The 18,479-nt window shown below is 28.6% G+C and overlaps 1 long non-coding RNA gene across 4 annotated transcripts; it reads left to right on the forward strand.

Moving 5' to 3' along the window:
• Positions 1–5,050: 5,050 nt before the first annotated feature.
• On the forward strand, positions 5,051–10,851 carry LOC132935742 (uncharacterized). Of its 4 annotated transcripts, none has more exons than XR_009663327.1 (6): positions 5,051–5,296; positions 5,392–5,511; positions 5,613–5,732; positions 6,651–6,816; positions 7,299–7,415; positions 10,526–10,851. It is a non-coding gene; the product is annotated as an uncharacterized LOC132935742 (long non-coding RNA). The 4 variants fall into 4 exon arrangements; XR_009663325.1 differs by having other exon boundaries at positions 5,051–5,291; positions 5,392–5,550; XR_009663324.1 differs by having other exon boundaries at positions 5,051–5,291.
• The last annotated feature ends 7,628 nt before the right edge of the window (positions 10,852–18,479 follow it).

Below are 18,479 nucleotides of genomic sequence, written 5' to 3' on the forward strand. Positions count from 1 at the left end.
CTAGGTACTTCATATTAGGGCTATACCTATTAGGAAAGTCTAATAAGATATTGAGAAAAAAATATTTTTTAAATAATTAATTAATTTTGAAACGATAATGAGAACCAAAGATAATAATTCAAATATTTAAAATTTTGATTTTACCTATTATCAGACGATATAAATGCCGTTCAACGTCACAACATTGGCGAAAGAACCTGGACATGCCGTGCACCAAACTACGTACGAAAATATTAAACATTCTTTGGGGGGGAAGAATAAAAAAACCCGACCCGGTTGGGTTTAAATAATAATCTAATAATAATTTTTATTTTTGCAACGGGGACATTTTAATTAAGTTAAATAAATTAATACTCAATTTTTTACATAAATTTGATCATACATTTAAAGTACAATGAGAACCAAAAGTTGTATTACTATTAGAAACAATATTAATATTACGTTTATATCTGGTATTATAATCATGATTTACATTTGTCAATAGATGCCTATGTATATATAATAGTAATAAATAATAATACATTGGTATAAAATATTTTATCAAAGTTTTGTACATCGAGTTCATTAAAAATAAGCTTTGTACTACAAGATTTGGATTTGCTCAATAAAAATTTCATAATACTATTTATTTTGACTTTTAATTTATCAATATGGTCTTGTAAGTACAAGTAGTACAACCCCAAAACATTATTCCATAACTAAATTTAGATTGAACCAAAGCAATGTAAATAACTCTCTTCATCTTAATACTAAGGTAGCGTTTAACGTCTTTAAAAATAAAGAAAAATGTACGTAAATTGGAGATTAAATTATTAATATGACATGACCACTTTAATTTATAATCTAATGTAATACCAAGATATTTATATATTTCCACATTTTCCAAATATTACATTTACAATTTATGTTGCCTACAGAGCAAAATTTACATTCAAAAGAATGTAATTTTAGCTCAAAGGTATGATTTAATGAGTGCTTTTTGATTTAAAAAATTATATACCTATTTAGATTTAGAAATATTAAGTATCAATATAATATGATTATCAAACCATACTTTAACACAGTATAGTAGTGAATTTGCTTTTTTATATAAATCATTGTAATTGTCATTATGTATAGAAATATGACAGTATCATCAGCAAAACAAGAAATTTTTGAGTCATCATTTAAATTTAATAGATCATTTATATAAATAAGAAATAAAATAGGTTAATAATACAGTTCCTTGTGGTACCCCATGCGTAATATTAACAGGATCACTGTTTTATTTCTTAAGTAAGATTTGAAAAGATTTAATGTAGAACCTCTAATACCAGCATAATCAAGTTTTTTTTATTAAAATATTATGATTAACCGAGTCAAAAGCTTTTTGAATATCAAGAAAGAGGCCCATCACTTTATTTTTACAATCTAGGTTCTCATGAACAAATTTATTAAGAATAAGCTGAGGATCCGTAGTTAATTTACTTGGTAGAAATCCAAATTGATTACTAGAAAAAAATGTATGTCTATTTAGAAAATCTAATATTCTGGCCTTCAGGCATTTTTCAAAAATTTTAGATAGTGTTAATGATAGCGAAATAGGTCTGTAATTCCCACAATATTGAGTATCACCAGATTTGTATAGAGGTATTACAATGCATTTTTGAAATGAATTTGGGTAAACACCAGTTGAGATTATTTGATTGAAAATATATTGAATAGGACCAATAATATTATTAATAGTGTTTTTTAATATAGTATTTGTTATTCCATAATCAAAGAATTTATTTTTAGGTTTAATTAATGAAATATATTTTATTATTTCTGTCTGTGAAATAGGGGTGAAAAAAATTGAGTCTTGTATAAAACATTTTTTATTTAGCCAACTCCATGGTTTTTTCAATAAACCATTTTTATCAAAATCATATTCTATGTTTTTTCCAACATTTGCAAAGAAGTTATTTAGTTCATTACCAATATCAAAATTTTCATTCTTAATTAAACCATCAGTACCTAAAATATTATTTATATGAACATTGTTATTTTTATGCTTGCCAGTAACATTGTTAATAATTTCCCACATATTTTTAGAGTCCTTTGAAGCATTCTGTATCTTATCAAAGTAATACATTTCCTTCGCTTTTCTAATTAGCATATTTAGTAAGTTTCTATAAATTGAGAAAATTTTTTTCAAAACAATATTAAAAGGAGATTTTTTTAGATTAAATGATAATTTTTCTTCGTGTCTAATTGATACCACGACGCCACGAATCATACATTCTTTAAGCTTAAATGGGTTTTAAAAATTTAATGTTTTTTGTATTTGTTTTTTATTGTACTAAGAAGTAATAAAAATAACTAAGCAATTTAAAGTTTATTAATTTTTTTGTTTGTTGGTTTTTTTTTACTGGATTTTATAACTGGGCCCAACCCATTGCTTCGAACCCTGGTCGGAGAACACCAATGTCTTCAGAGTGCGGCACTGCCTAACCTACGGTTCATAAAATTATAATCAATATAATATAATATAATATAAAATATTCAAATAATTAAAATACATTTAGTTATATTGTTAAAAAAATTACATCATAATAAAAGTAGGTACATACCATGATTATGTCTTTATGTACCTACTCTAGTAACCTTTTTCAGACATTTTAGACTTTAAACATTTTTTGATAAGTATATACGAATAAATTTATGTACCTACGATGGTACGAATAACAAAAATAAACAAGCATAATAATATTAAAATTAATTTTTTGACGAGTGTTCATAATGATTAATGATAATAAGAATTATAATTATTTCATTTTCCGTCACCACTCTCCTACTTGAATTTTTTTTATAATAATCTTAATTTTATGTCATACATATTCGTTTGAAAAGTTAAACCGTACCTACTGTACAGACCGAGTACGAACAATAATAGGCCGTGATGCCCGGTCACCAAATACTTAGTGCGTGCCGGCCTACTAGATATGTGTGTTATGTTTAAGTGTGTATTAGTCTGTATTACATAGACAATAAATTAATCATACACAGGTTGAATTTGTATTTGGTAAGGCATATGTAATAGGCGATAAATTAAAATGTAGGTATGTAATCGAGATATGGGACAAGAATAAAAATTTAATATAATATGGCTCTCCCGGACCAACAAGTAGATATAATATTCAAAATAAATTGCCCTGTGTTGCTGGTAACAACATACAAAAATAATAATAATAGTGTTGTAAGCCACAGCAACACGGATATATATAACAAGTAATATTGACACTCACGTTTTAAACCAGTGGTTGTGGAGTGCAGCTGGCCAGTCTGGTCCCTATCCTATAAAAATATTTTCACACACATACCTACACCGATATCTTATACAGAAGATAATATAAAAATAATAGCGATACCTACTAAGTATGCGCCTACAAAAAATATATAAAAAGGCGGCTATTCTCGTACACAATAACAATACGACATGGAACGATTTGCGTCCACATAATATTTTTGATATTATAATTATTTACGTGACTTCGAATTCCGTCGGAGTGTGTAACTGGACATAATAAAATAATAGACAGTGTTATGCACGCACACTTAGCGCTTAGTGACTCCGAAACAAATAAAAATAATGAGACGAAATTACTTTGGCTCAAAATGATATTCTTTATTTAATTGTAATAATGTTTTAATAAAATAAATATCTACTCTGAAATGTTCTGTAATGTTAAATGTTTATGCGTTACTCAAAGACTAATATTGCTACGTGTGCGAGTCCCCGCATACGTGTTGGTCGTCCGTTCAAATGGGTTTATTCAGCAGATTCCTTTATTTTTAGCAGGTTATAAACCTATTACTTCCTACACATTTGTTTTATATTAACCATAGTAGCTGCAAAGAAATTTAATATACACTAAAATATATTTGTTATTATAAATTATGTATCCATGCACATTCAATTACAGATTTGAATTAAATAATTAATATGATATAAATTGGGATTTAGATATTTATGCAATTAAAATTATTGTTATACTTAATATGCATTTATTCACTGAAAAATTACCAAATATGCAATAGAAATATGCACTAAAAATTATGAAATATGCACAGGAAAATAATTTTTATATTACATATTAGTTTATATTATGTACTAACTATTTTAATACGTGGTAAACTGTATTTCTTTATACACCAAAATTCATTCGAGTAATTATAATTGTATTATTAAATATTTGTATGTAACTTATTATAAATGGAAATTAAATTTATTTTTTTTTATGTGGATGTGAAAGTTTTCCATTAGGACATAATAATTGACGGGTGGAAATCCAAAACGTACTATTACCAAATACTGATTTTTCAGGATAAGCGATTTTCTGTATCTTAACATTTCTAATAAAAACAAACCATTTATTTATTTAACCAGACAAATCATTTTGAAAAAAAGTTTCTTTTTAAATTATTTAATAATATATTATTTATATTTAAAACGATTAAAATGTAGCTTCTTATGTTTAATGCGTAGTGGCATACATCTAAGTTCCGACTCGACATACTCAAGCCGTAGCAACTTACCTATAATAAATAAAATTATAATATTATTTTTAAATTTATAATTGCCGTAAATCGTAATGGCTGATAACAGTTAGTAGATATTACGCTATGATTGTATGCATAATAATAATAATATAATATATTAATTGTACACAGAAAAGTGCAATACTTATTGTTGTCATGTGGGTATGATAATACAAAAACCAAGAAATAAGACAAAGCTATACACACCATTAAATAATCAATAATTTATGGTCACCACAGACATCCCGAATCCATTAAAAACAACAACGAAAAAGGCAACCAAAATTATTATATTTTCTGACCATATGTCAGTAGGGCATCATCTATTTTATCATGGCTGGACGTACATTCGTACAAAGAGCGAAACGTCGCAATGTATTATAATATTCTTTATCAATTCGAAAAAAAATATTTATATAGATTATTTTATCAATCATCTTATCAATAAATTGTCAACACACAAAATGATAGTGATATTGCTAAGAAATAATATCAAAAAATACATTTTATAGAGATTTGACAATTTATACAAGTTAAATCATCGATGATGAGTAAGTTAATGAATGATGTGTTTCTTTGTTTTTTAAGCCTCCATAGTTCAGGCTTCAATAAACATTTTAAGCAATGTTTGGTAATCAAATAGTAGTTAAAACCGTAAAAATGTATAACTTAAATATTTTAATTTTAAACAAATATGATCCTATACTTTGCGGCCGAATCTATATATTATGGTAAAGTACGATATATATGCATTAAATTATGTCTTATAGTGTTATTCATTAATAAATATATATTATATTAAACTTAATTAAACTGATTATTCTGTTTAAGGTGCCAGTATTGCAAGCGACACAAAATTAGCCAAATTTATTAATATCATATAAAAGCGGACGAGTGCGAGTTGGACTCACCCATGAAGGGTTCCGTAGCAGCAAGTAACATAAATAATAAGTAACTTTGATCGATGTTTTAATAATAGTGTATAATAATGTAATGTTCTGATAAAAATATTATCGATTGATTATTATATATTATATTGTCGTTTCTTTCAGCCGGTACAAACTTTGGCTCCACCTGGTCCAGCAGAAGTATTATCTAACATTATAATAATATTATCTGCTTGGGTAAGCGCAGTCGGGAACCTATTATAAATGCAAGAGTAGTTATGACTTGTAAGTTATATTAAGTAAATTAAAAACATTATAATATCACATAAGATTTTAAAAATCTACAAACAAACAATGGTAAAAACATTTTACTTAACACAACAATTTTTTTTATATAAAGTTTTAGTATTTTTTCTTAAATTACTTATAATTAGCATTTTAGTAAATTATCTTTAATTGTTGAGAAGTGAGAACTTAAACAAAGTATTTGTTAGTATAATGGTAGTTAAAATGTTAAAAAGCTATAACTTAAATGTTTTAATTTATATCCAATACTGTTCAATTATGGGTAGCTAAATCTATTAATTTGCTATACAAATAAATTATAAGATTATTATAGGAACATGATAGGCACTTCCAAATATTAATGTAATAAGTGCATGAATATTATAAATTGTAAATTATTCAAGTTAATAAATTAATGTATCATGTAACTTTTGAATAACTATATTAAATAATGTTAGTTCTATCACTGGATATTCTATCCGTCTTACCTATTCGCATGTGTCAATGTAGTGTTTTATGTATAAAATATATTCCAATTTGCTTATTATACCTCAAGCCATTGATTGAAAAATATATTCTCTTATTTTAAAAGCAAAACAAAAAACTAAAATATACAAATAATTGTTACAACCTATTACTCAATTAAATCATATTTAATTGTTTTTTGTAATTAATACCAATACTTTTACAATTAGCTTATGACAGTATTTTAATTTATTTAAATTTTGCCGATAATAGTATGACAACCAAAACCAAGGTGTTTTATTAAAAGCATTATACATAATTTATTATTTTAAAAGTTGTTTAAACAGTAGAATTCAATAACATAATTTAATTTTAATTTTATTTTTTTTTAGTTCTGTACTGCAATCATTGATTTTATAATCCATTGTAGTTTAAGAATCTGTTTATTTTAAGGTGTCTATGAAGAATACAACACAACCTTGTACTGTAATAAGCTTCCAAACCAATAAAAACAGTTGAATGAAAATTCTAAAAAAAAAATGTTGGATTCAAATACCAAAGTATACTGAAGCATGCAATATACTTGTAATGGAACAAATTGTCTCCATTAAATGTTTATGTAAGTAATTCATAAGTGTTAGAAAAGGATTTATTGTACGCAGTTTGTATTTAATAAAATATTTTATCTGGTCGATTTTAATAAGCTAGGTACATACTAATTAGGAATACGATTATTTTTCTACTTTTTGTTATATTTTTATTTTTGAAGATAAGCTGGTTCTTATTAAAATTACTTATATTAGTTTTTTTAACATAAATATGTTTTTGGGCTAGTTAATGTAAATAAATGATTTAAAAAAAATACGAGTGGTAGGTAATGTAACATTAATTTAAACTGTATGTGTTATAATTCATCTAATATATTTTTAGACCACAAAATAAAGTCCAAATTCAGGTTAATATATTAAATTATTTCATGATGGTCAGTCACTAAAGCCTCTTAACATAGGTACTAAGATTTTCTTTATGAATCTCCATTTAGTTTAAGTATATTATTTTATTTATTAGTTATGTATATTTTTCAATTTTTGTTTATTTTAGGAAGTCCAGTTCTTAGCCCTAATACTAAACTCAATAAATGTATTGTAACGGACATTAATGTTATGGAATACAAATACCTATAAACGCCAACATGTTTCCACACATCTCAAATAAAAAGTAAGCAGTTAATATATTTTGTTAAAAATATTTATAATTTAATTTAATTTGACTTAATGAGTAATAAATTTATAATTTAACTTAATTAGTTACAATATATATTTTAAATGTAGTCGTGCATTGAATAATTTATTTGATTGAGTAGGTGAGATATATGGGGATTTGCAGTTGTATAATTCAGGTAAATAATCATCTTTGCAATCTGAAGTTTTAATTAAAATTTAAAGTTTTAAATAAAATTTCAAAATATTCATAAATAAGATTAATGCCCTGTGGTAGAAGGATTTAATTTCCCCCACACCATAAAACTAAGTCAAATGCTCCACTGAGGTATAAACAATTTTATCTTTGAGCCATTAGTAAAAGAAAAATGTGATAACAATATTATTAGGTACTTATATATTTTATTTAAACTATTTACAGTTGAATTATGAAAAGCAAAACTGCCAAAAATTAGGTATTACAAATGATAAGTCTCATAAACATTCATAACAGAAAAATAGTCAAATTTGATTTCTTTTAACTTTTAAATTTTAAATTTTAAATTAATTATTATGTACTTTAAATAATCTCTGATAAACATATTTATTATAGGTAGTTGCTTATTTAAATATATACAAATACACTACTTTGAAATAATTTTAATTTTAAATGTTAATAGATTATTTATTGATATAAAGATGATCATAATAAATTATTATATTATTACAAATTATAAATTAGTTAAAATATATGTTTAAATATGGATGTATAATAAAATCCGCACAGTCATTATGTTAATACTGTAATTTAATTTTTATCTTTGAGAAATATACACTAGGTGATTATTTTATTATGAACCAATCGTTAGTGCATAAAAAGTTTTAAAGTTGAGATCATTTTTATATTATTGGATTATTAGACCAACATTTTGTGGGGTAACCTCGTTCTACTCCAGTCTGCTCTTCTAAAGTTAAAATACTTGTAACTCATAACTCATAATCTACTTGTCCTAAAATCGATTTTGCGTATCGAAATACTTTTGCTTTGGAATATGAAAATAAAACTTTATGTTGTCATAATTAAAAATTGTATTATTCTTTTTTCAAAAACATTTATATTTTTTAAAATAATGAATGTTTAATGATAAAAGAATCACCCGGTATAATATTTAATTGTGTATGAAAAGTTTATTTATTTTTGTTCTTAACGTCATGTTCATGGAATTTTTTTATAACAGGATATTTTTGTAACTTTTATTATATATTGTGTAATTTTTATAAAGATTTGTTTTTCAAAGAATATTTTTACATTTCTAATTATATTTTTTGTTGTGATTTCATTTAATTTGTAAAGGTGCAGTTTATTTATTTTCAATTTCATGCTAGAGACAGAATGACATAAACAATTATATTTTTTTAAATTTTGTTTCCATTGTGGTTTTCACATTTGTATTACCTATTTAACAATATGGTTTTTATTTGTAAATTATAAAATAAAATTACTTGAAACATGATTTAAGTGGCCCGTATCTTATTTCTAAGTAAATCACTTATGTGTCAACTACATATATAAATGCAGTACAATTATAACTGGATCTTTTGCATTTTTTGTTGAATTAATTAAATGTATTTTAAATTTAAATTTTATAATAATATATTACAATTATTTATAAAAATATTGTTTAAATCACATCATACTTTATAAGTTAGGTGTAACATGATATATTATATAGAATGCAACAGCAAAACCTGACAAATGAAATAACTTTTGTTCTAGTCCAGCGATTCCAAACCTTGGTTCGCCTAGGTTTTTATGTTGGGTCGCGAAATCATTTCTTACAATTTAAATATAATACATTTTATTTAAGTACTTCAGATAAATAAATAAATATACATATTTACCAAATTGATGATAATAATAAATAAATGAATTCTACATTCAGTTGGCAACTATGATTTTTGTTTTGGTCCCTAAAAGTTAAATTTAAAACGTTAGGCTCACGCTCATAAAAGGTTTGGAACCGCTGTTCTAGTCAATAATTTTACATTTTTTTTGTATAAGACTCATGTGCTACAAGTAGGTAGGTAGGTATCTAGAGCATGACTTTTTATATAGGTTTAAGCAATATTATATTTCATGATATTTACATTGCATATATTATAGTATGTACCTATAGCCTATAGTACAAAAAAGACTTAAAAGTACTTGAATATTTTTGGTTGTTACTTTTAAGCCATCCAACCAATCTGCTTGCGAGTTCCCATCTACACAATAGTTCTCCCTATATTTCTGATTGATTAATATCTTATATTATTATATTTATTTTAATTTTGTATCTATTTAATCGCTAAAAATCATATATTTTTCTACTATAAGAATTATATGAAGGTTGTACCTAAATATTAATACATTATTTTATGAATATTAACTTAAATAAATTTAAGACAAAATAATTCTATCTGATGATTATTAATACCTGGATTTATACTATTGAGCGCGTACCTACGTACTTAATTTCGGCACTCAAATATTGATAACGTCCTTTTATGTGAAAAGATGATTTTATTGAAGAAAAATTTCGGAAAGCTTACAAATATTATGCTCTTATATGACGTTCTGTCTAATTTATTGATGATAATTAACTGCTCGTCTAGCGGGGGGCACGGGTTCTGTCTGTATGTAGACCAAAAGGGTTGTGTCAGCACATTCCCGTCCTCGCTGGAGAGTTATTGCACATAATGAAATATTCTATATTATAATAAATAACGCTAAGTAGGTATACTACATTATACATTATACTACAGTATTACATGATTAGCAGTGGTTCCAAACAATACCTACAGTTTGCACCAAAACAATTAGCTTATAGCGGGACACGAATGTGCGACGGCGACATCTCCCTTCCCGTACATACTCCGCTCAATTATTTAAATTATTGTTATGTGTATTTATTATCTTTGCTTTCGTTTTTTGTGTGAATAATTAGTCAACGTTTGCCTCATATTATTATCATTTATTCGTATCACTTTTATGTTAAGAATTGTATTGTTTACTTTTTTGCGGCCAACGCCCTTGTTGTTGTAAATTATTATTGATGTTAACTCATATTTTTTATATTCTCGTTTCAGCTATTGCAGCGCACACCTTTTTTACGTCTGTTACGTTTTTGGTTTAGTACCCTTTTGGTACACACACAAAGTTATGTGGTTATTAATATTATTGTAAAACCTGTACTGTGTGGTCCATGTAACCAGACATTTATTATTATTGTGTATTGTTATTGTGACAAGAACTCACGTCGTTAATGAATCGACATCACGGATCATTGCGTAAGTCCGCCAACAACGGGTACGTTGTGTGAGAGGCCGTCTAGGACATCGAGACCAGCGTCACACTCGAATATCCGTCAACTCATGACACTAGCTGTATAATATATGTTTATATATACTTAGTACATTATGTTAGTCATTAAGCCACCCAACTGTTATAATTGTACCCTGTGGTCATTGCACCAAACCGGGTCGACCATAGCTGAGGTTTAGTAAGTTCCCACGCGAAAATTTATTCAGAATTAGGACTGACAACTTAAACGTAGTTGGTACAAATATATAATAAATATTAATAATATAATGTGTAGGTATGGTCCACATATTATTTGTACTTTTGCGAGCGTTTGTAGTAAGACTTGTATCAAAACTAACACTAGCCCAAATACTAGGAGAAACTGTACCAATAACAAAATATCAGATCGATTAAAAATAATTACACAGTATGACTATTTGAAGTATTTGAGCTTTCGCAATAAGCCAAATAAAATAAAAATTTTTCTATTACTAATATAATTATTATAACTATTATTATTTTATATTATTCATTTTTATTATATAATTGGACTAGATTCAATTAAAAAATTGATTGTACTTTTTTCACACCAACTAAATTTTTAAGTTTTAGTCCCTAAGTCTGAATAAAGTTAATATTTTTTTTTCGTGTGGGAACTTACGTATATGCATACCCGGGGGTTATTATTACCTGCTATATCTCGTGTGGGAACTTACATTCGCCCAATTAACTTGCATTGTCATGAGTACCATGTACTTCACCTCCCATCCTCGCCATAGTGTCGTCGCGTGAGAAAGTGTTCAGTATCAATCGGTCAGGCGTGTGTATGTAGTGTGGCCTATCACCCAGATTAGTAGGCACTATCGACAAACATTCAAATTTGGTAATTCTTTCTCGGTTGTTACTGAGTGGTCTTTTGGTCCGTCCCCCCCTCCCCCCGTTGCCGGGCGCATACACCTTCTATATTTAAAGATTGGACTCTAGTTATAATAATTTTTTTTTTTTTTTTTTTAAACTGCCAATGGCATCTTTATTTAAACGACCGAAAGTCTTTATAAATACAATACATAAAGGGTAGTATACGATAATATTATGAGTAAGTGACAATGATTACTTATATATTATGCGTTAACATGTTTGGGGTTGTACCTCCGGTGAGATAGTCCCTTACCTTAGCTTACGTTACTTAAACTAGGTCATATGGCTTTAAGCGTTTGAGTCGTCTAATGTCTTGCGAGTTGTCAAGAAGTTGTTTTGCACTTGCATTGGGATGCAGCTCGAGTTTTTTCGCATGTTTGTTGGCAAACTTTTTGATTTCATCTTGGATGGATGATATATTCAAGTCTCGATGGATGATTTCATTCCTGTCGTACCGGTATGCTGCAACAATGGTACGAAGGGCGATATTCTGACAGCGTTGGATGACTTCGATGTTGGATTTGCTGGCACAACCCCACAGTTGTATGCCATAAGTCCATATCGGTTTGATAATAGCTATATATAAAAGCCGTTTGCTCGTCAGGTCTAGTGTGGAACGTCTTCCAACTAACCAGTATAGTTTGCGCATTTTTTCTTGAATTTGTAGTTTTTTTTGACGGACGTGATGCTTCCAGTTAAGGCGAGAATCAAGGTGCATACCCAGATATTTCACTGAGTCTTTTTGTGGAATTGACGTGTCATCCAGCAAAATTCGGAGATTTTCAGTTTTACGTAGTGTATAATTTACGTGCATTGACTTATCTTTATTAATCTTGATTTTCCATTTCCTTGTCCAATTAGAGATGTGATTGATTGAGGCCTGTACGTTTTCGGTCGCAGTCTGTTGATTACTGCTTGTTGCTAAAATTGCAGTGTCGTCAGCAAACATAGCTGTCATTGAGTTACCATTGGTTGGGATGTCAGCTGTGTAGAGTAGATAAAGGATTGGTCCCAGTACACTACCTTGTGGAACTCCTGCTAGTGTGTTTTTCCAACTTGTGATCGCTTCTTCGTGTACAACTCTAAATTGTCTTTCGGTCAAATAAGATTCTAAGAGTGCACACCATGTGTGTGGTAGTTGCTCTCGTAGTTTTATAAGTAGTCCTTTGTGCCAAACCTTATCAAAGGCTTGGGCTACATCTAGAAACACTCCGCAGCAGTATTTTTTTTCCTCAAAAGCCTTGCTTATTACATTGGTGACTCGATGAACTTGTTCAATAGTAGAATGTTTGTTCCTAAATCCAAACTGATGGTCTGGTATAAGGTGTCTTGCTTCTATAAGAGGTTTTAAGCGTTTAAGAAGTAGTTTTTCAAAGAGCTTTGACATGCTTGGGAGAAGCGATATTGGTCTGTACGAGGTAGCTTGTTCTGGTGGCTTACCTGGTTTTAGTAGCATGATCACTTGCGCCTTTTTCCATTGCATAGGGAAACTTTCGAGTCGTAAGATTGCGTTGTAAATATGTGTCAAAAGGATAATCGTCTTCTTTGGTAACTCTTTAAGTATGCGTGGGCTGATCTCGTCGAAACCAGGTGCCTTTTTTGGGTTGATGTTGTTATCGATTTCATGGGCGACTTCTAGAGGTGTGAAAAACCGTATTTTTTCTCTTATTTCGTTGAGTGGTGGGCATTGTATTACATCGAGTTCGGATGCGATATCATTTGGTTGAAATACATTCTCAAGGTATTGGGCGTATACTTCAGCTTTGTCTTGCTCACTGCGTGCCCAAGTACCATCTATTTTTCGAATAGGTGGCACGTGGGTATGAGGTCTTTTAATGCGTCTTGTGGCTTTCCATAATGAGTAATCGGTATCATCCGTTGCAGATAGGCCACTCAAGTACGATTTAAATGTTTCGTTTTTCATTTCGTTAATTTTGTCACGTAATATTTTACTAATACGGTTCCAATTAGTTTTATCCTCTGGATGTCGAGTTCTATGCCAGGTTCTTCTCGCCTTACGCTTTTGTTGAACTAGTTCTCTAATTTCAAGCGGGTAGGTGATCTCTCGGTTATTTCCTCCTGGAATTATTGGTGTTGCCACTTTTATTGCTTCCGTGATATCCTTAGTTAGTTTTTGTACTACCACTTCAATGTCTGATGGTGTTTTTAACTTCACTGAAAGCGTGGTGGTTTCTTCGAGGGTAGTCCTAAAGAGGTCCCAATCTGTTCTTTTGTTTGTGAGAAAGATTTTCCGTTCTTTCATAATGACATTTGAACTTAGTGAAAGTAACACAGGAATATGGTCGGACGATAATTCTATTAGTCCCTCAACTTCAACGTAGTTAGGTGAGATATTTTTAACCACGAAAAAATCTAATAGGTCAGGTATCTTATTCGGGTCGGTTGGCCAGTAAGTTGGTTTTCTGGTGGAGATAGTTCCAGCGTTGATAGTATTAATTGTCTTGAACAGGGCACGTCCTTTCTGGGTGATTAGTCTTGATCCCCAGTGAGTGTGTTTTGCATTGTAGTCTCCACCAACAATGAATCTATTTCCTAGCTTGCGGAAGAAGTCAGTGAATTTAGTTTCATCTGCACCTCCCTGTGGTGGGCAGTAGATAGCCGTAACCGTAAGGTCATTGTTTCCATCATTGACCCTAACGGTTGTGGCTTGCAAATATAATTGCGAGTGTTCTTCTAACTCGAAATGTTTAATGGATTCTTTTATAAATATCGCTGTACCTCCACGAGCTTTACCGCTAGGATGGAGAGTGGTATAGATATTATAATTTCTGATTTTTAGAACAGTCCAAGGTGTAAAATGTATTTCTGATACTAGAGCAATATCAATGTTTTCATTGTGCAAGAAGTCATCGAGTTCTTGTTTGCGCTGAACAAGCCCATTGGCGTTCCATGCTATGATTCGCAATATGCGATTCATTACTTTTTCTTTTGACTTTTGTTGTTAGACTTAGATTGATTACTTTCTAGTTATAATAATAACTATATATATGAATTTATGAAATAGATTTATAGATAATTGACCTACTGAAAAATATTGTAATTTTAAAATCATGTACAATTTATTATGCGCTATATTCCTTTTAAAAAGTCAATGCTAACTTCCAATTTTTATAACTTTTATACGCTTTTAAAATTATTTCTGCAGACCTAGCCTTCATGATTATACTTTATGTTAGGTTTTGTTGTGAGTTCCTGTCGGGTTGGATTAAAAGCTTAAGAAGATGTCAGCCCACTATTTTTTTCTCTTTCTGGCCCACGCGCAACATAGAAAAAACGAATTTACGCAGAATCATTTTTTCTTAAGTAATTTTAAAGTAAAATCACACATTACAAAAAAGATAGAGAATAATATTTTTGAGGGAATGACGTATCGATTTTATATTTTATTGTTATTTGACTTTGTATTCGACTTTCAAAAGAAACAAAAGAATGTTGTAAATTAAAATTACGTTTAAATTTTTTGGAGACAATATTTAGACAAATCGATATGTCATTACTCTAAGATTACTTGAAAACATGGAAAAAATGATTCTGCGTAAATTTGTTTTGTCTATGTTGCGCGTGGGCCAGAGAGAAAACAAAAAGTGCGTTGACATCCTCTTAAGGCAGTGGCGTACCAATAGGGTGGCACAATGGGCAAGTACCTCTCAAGAACGCACTCTATATTTAGAGCTGTATAACCTCAAGTCTAGGTAACCGTATTGAAGTCTGTCGATAACTCGATTCCTTATCCATTATCCTAATATACAGTCTATTATAATACAGCCCGGCTGAAACAACCGTAATTTTTCGATATTATTTTGTCACATTTTGTTATTCTGTTGTCAGTCGTCACCCGTCAATCGAAATAAATATTGTCAATTGTTAAAAAAATTTTTCATAAAATGAAATATTTTAAATATTTTGTTATTGCCTTATTTATATTGTTTAACAAAATGAGATACGTATTATAATGCGTAACAAAAAGTGACCATATTATTATTCATAATTGTATAATATATATGTTTTTAATTATTTATTACCTATTATAGCAGGGGCCGGTGGATCTAGATATAAATTGTGTGATTAAGTGCATGCTCTTCATATCACAAATTTGTAAGACCAAGGACCCGCTGGATTATTTTGCCACAGACAATCAAAGTTCTAGTTACGCCACTGGCTTAAGGCAGACCTTTTTCTCGTCGCTGGTCACGCGGTTACTCAGTGAAGTTTTTATATAATTATATCTAATCTACAGTCCACTTTCCTATATTATGTTTTGAGCACTGCGTGTAGTATGCTGATTATAGTGTAATCTATTTTATATGAATAATTTCTATCGTGGTATATCCTTATTTAGGAACGAAATTATTAAGAATTATCTTAAAACATTTTTTGATAATCGAACGTAGCGACCGTTGTACTTGTATACACAATACTCAAAACTCGAATAAAATATTCAGGAATTCGAGTGTAAAACTTTGTAATCAATATATTATTATTAACATTATTTATGAATACATTTAATTATATCAACTAAAACGAATAATATATAATAATATTTATAATATAATAATATATATTAATTACAATTATTATACAGGATCATATTAATATGATGTACGTGGGAATTTTTAATGATTATGGATTGATTTTAATATGGAATTTTATTAAATGGAAAAAAGACCTTTCTTTATTTTAACTGGCAAGAAAAAAAATATAATGTTATAAATATTAAGATTTACGATTATACATAATAATATTAGGTATGTTAAAATAAAAATAATGAACTGTTTACAAACTACCTATTTTGTTAGAAGTTATCCCAAAATTGAATACAATTTATTTTGTGGAGTGCAGTGGAAAAATATTGGTTATAGTAACTAGATTGATAATTTTAAGTTGACGTAACGATTTATTTAGTTGTGTCAAACATTATTTTAAGTTGAGAGTACCTACTAAAATTAATTAGTTAAACAATTATTGTTGCACCAACTATTATTTTATAGTAATTTCAACTATATAAAATAGTATCTTAAATTTCTGAATTAACTGTTTAAAACAGTATCTCAAATTTAACCATTCATAATGGTTGGTATAAAAATATTGAATAGTTACTACCTATAATCAATTTAAAAATATTTGTAACTATATATAGGTAGTATAGTACCTAATGCAAAATTGTCAACCATCAGAGTTGGTGAATATTTCATATTTTAAAATAAACAAAAAAAAAAAATAGAATATTCCCTTAAATTTTACACTGTTTTAAATGATTAACAAAACGTTTAAAACCAATGTTTTAAACATTGTGTTTTAAACATAACAACCCTGTCAACCATATAATTTAGTACAATTATTATAGTATATATATTATACAGGTATAGTTAAATTAAAAATTTTATCATTTTTGAACTATTCAAAGTTTGCATAATTTTGAGATTTTGATGAATTTTGTCAACATTTGAACTTTAAATGCTTAAAAAAAAAATGACTACATAATATATGATATATCTTTAATATTTTTAAAGCGGGTGGCGGCGATTGGATTTTCCATGCATTTAGACCTATATTTATGAGCTTTATATACTTCTAGTATTCCAGTTTTAATTTTGAATACTAATTTGAATATTATGTTAGCCTCTTTTCTATGGTTTGTAGGAAAAACTTTTTAATTTTTTTCCATTGGCCCTTTAAAGTTCATTAGAAAAAAACTTTTAAAAATATCGTAAATCTCTCTCCTAAACATAGAAATTAGAATAGAAACTAATCAATTCAATTTTTTTTTTCAAAAATAAAATTAGACTAAAACTATGTTAATTTTTCATCAGTTTTATTTGCATTAATGCATTATTCGTTGTCTTGTACTCACGTAAGTACTAAAATGATGACATGTGCCGCTGCGGCTCTAAACGATTGAATTTTTCATACATTTAGACCTATAAGCGGGCGAAAAATCGGTGCATCCGAATTGCATGCCAAAAAAATAAATATAAATCGGGTCGTCCGAATTGCATGCCGTCTCTTGGAGGGGTCTGTCCGAATTGCATGCCATCTCTTAGAGGGGTATATCCGAATAAATAACTTACTTTTCAACTGGAGGATCGTGATTTTGTTACATTACAATAAAACATATAAATATTGTAGAAGGTGACACTGTGAATAAGAATCATAAAATAAAACTCTTTACAAAAATTTAGTTTTGTTTATTTTGTTGTCGGCAATGACATGTATGCCAACTTTTCTACATATAAAAGTCTATTAATTTCATTATTTTGAAATTCCGTCATCACTAAACTTATACTTTTTTCTTTTTCTAATATTTCCCGGCGTCTATTACTTAAATTTGAACTACGCAATTTTACATATATATCACATTGTACTTGCTTTAAGACATCAACTAATTGAAAAATATTAGGACTTGGGGAGTAAAACATGCTATTCAGCTTGGAATGGAATGATTCACAAACATTAGTTGTACGCATTGTAGAATTAGAAAATTCAGCCCAAATAGTTGGTGGAAATAAACTGTCAGCCATCACATACGTTTCTAAGAAGTAGTCACAAAATGCATGTATACGATCATCGTTGGGTTGAATTGCCATGATTTCGTTCGTAAAACAGTCGTCTACATCATTTGGATTTAAAAATGACAGTCCAAAAAATAATTTTAAAAATAATCCGATTTCTGTTTTTTTTTTTAAAATTTGTACATAAGCCTACTGATTGAATTTTTCTCCATATGCTCTGTCCTAGGTGGAAACGACATCCTTTTCTTATTGTATTTGGAAAAACAACTAGAAGTGCAGAATGAATAGCTAG

This window comes from Metopolophium dirhodum, chromosome 1 (assembly GCF_019925205.1).
Source record: "Metopolophium dirhodum isolate CAU chromosome 1, ASM1992520v1, whole genome shotgun sequence".
NCBI classification, from domain to species: Eukaryota; Metazoa; Arthropoda; class Insecta; order Hemiptera; family Aphididae; genus Metopolophium; species Metopolophium dirhodum.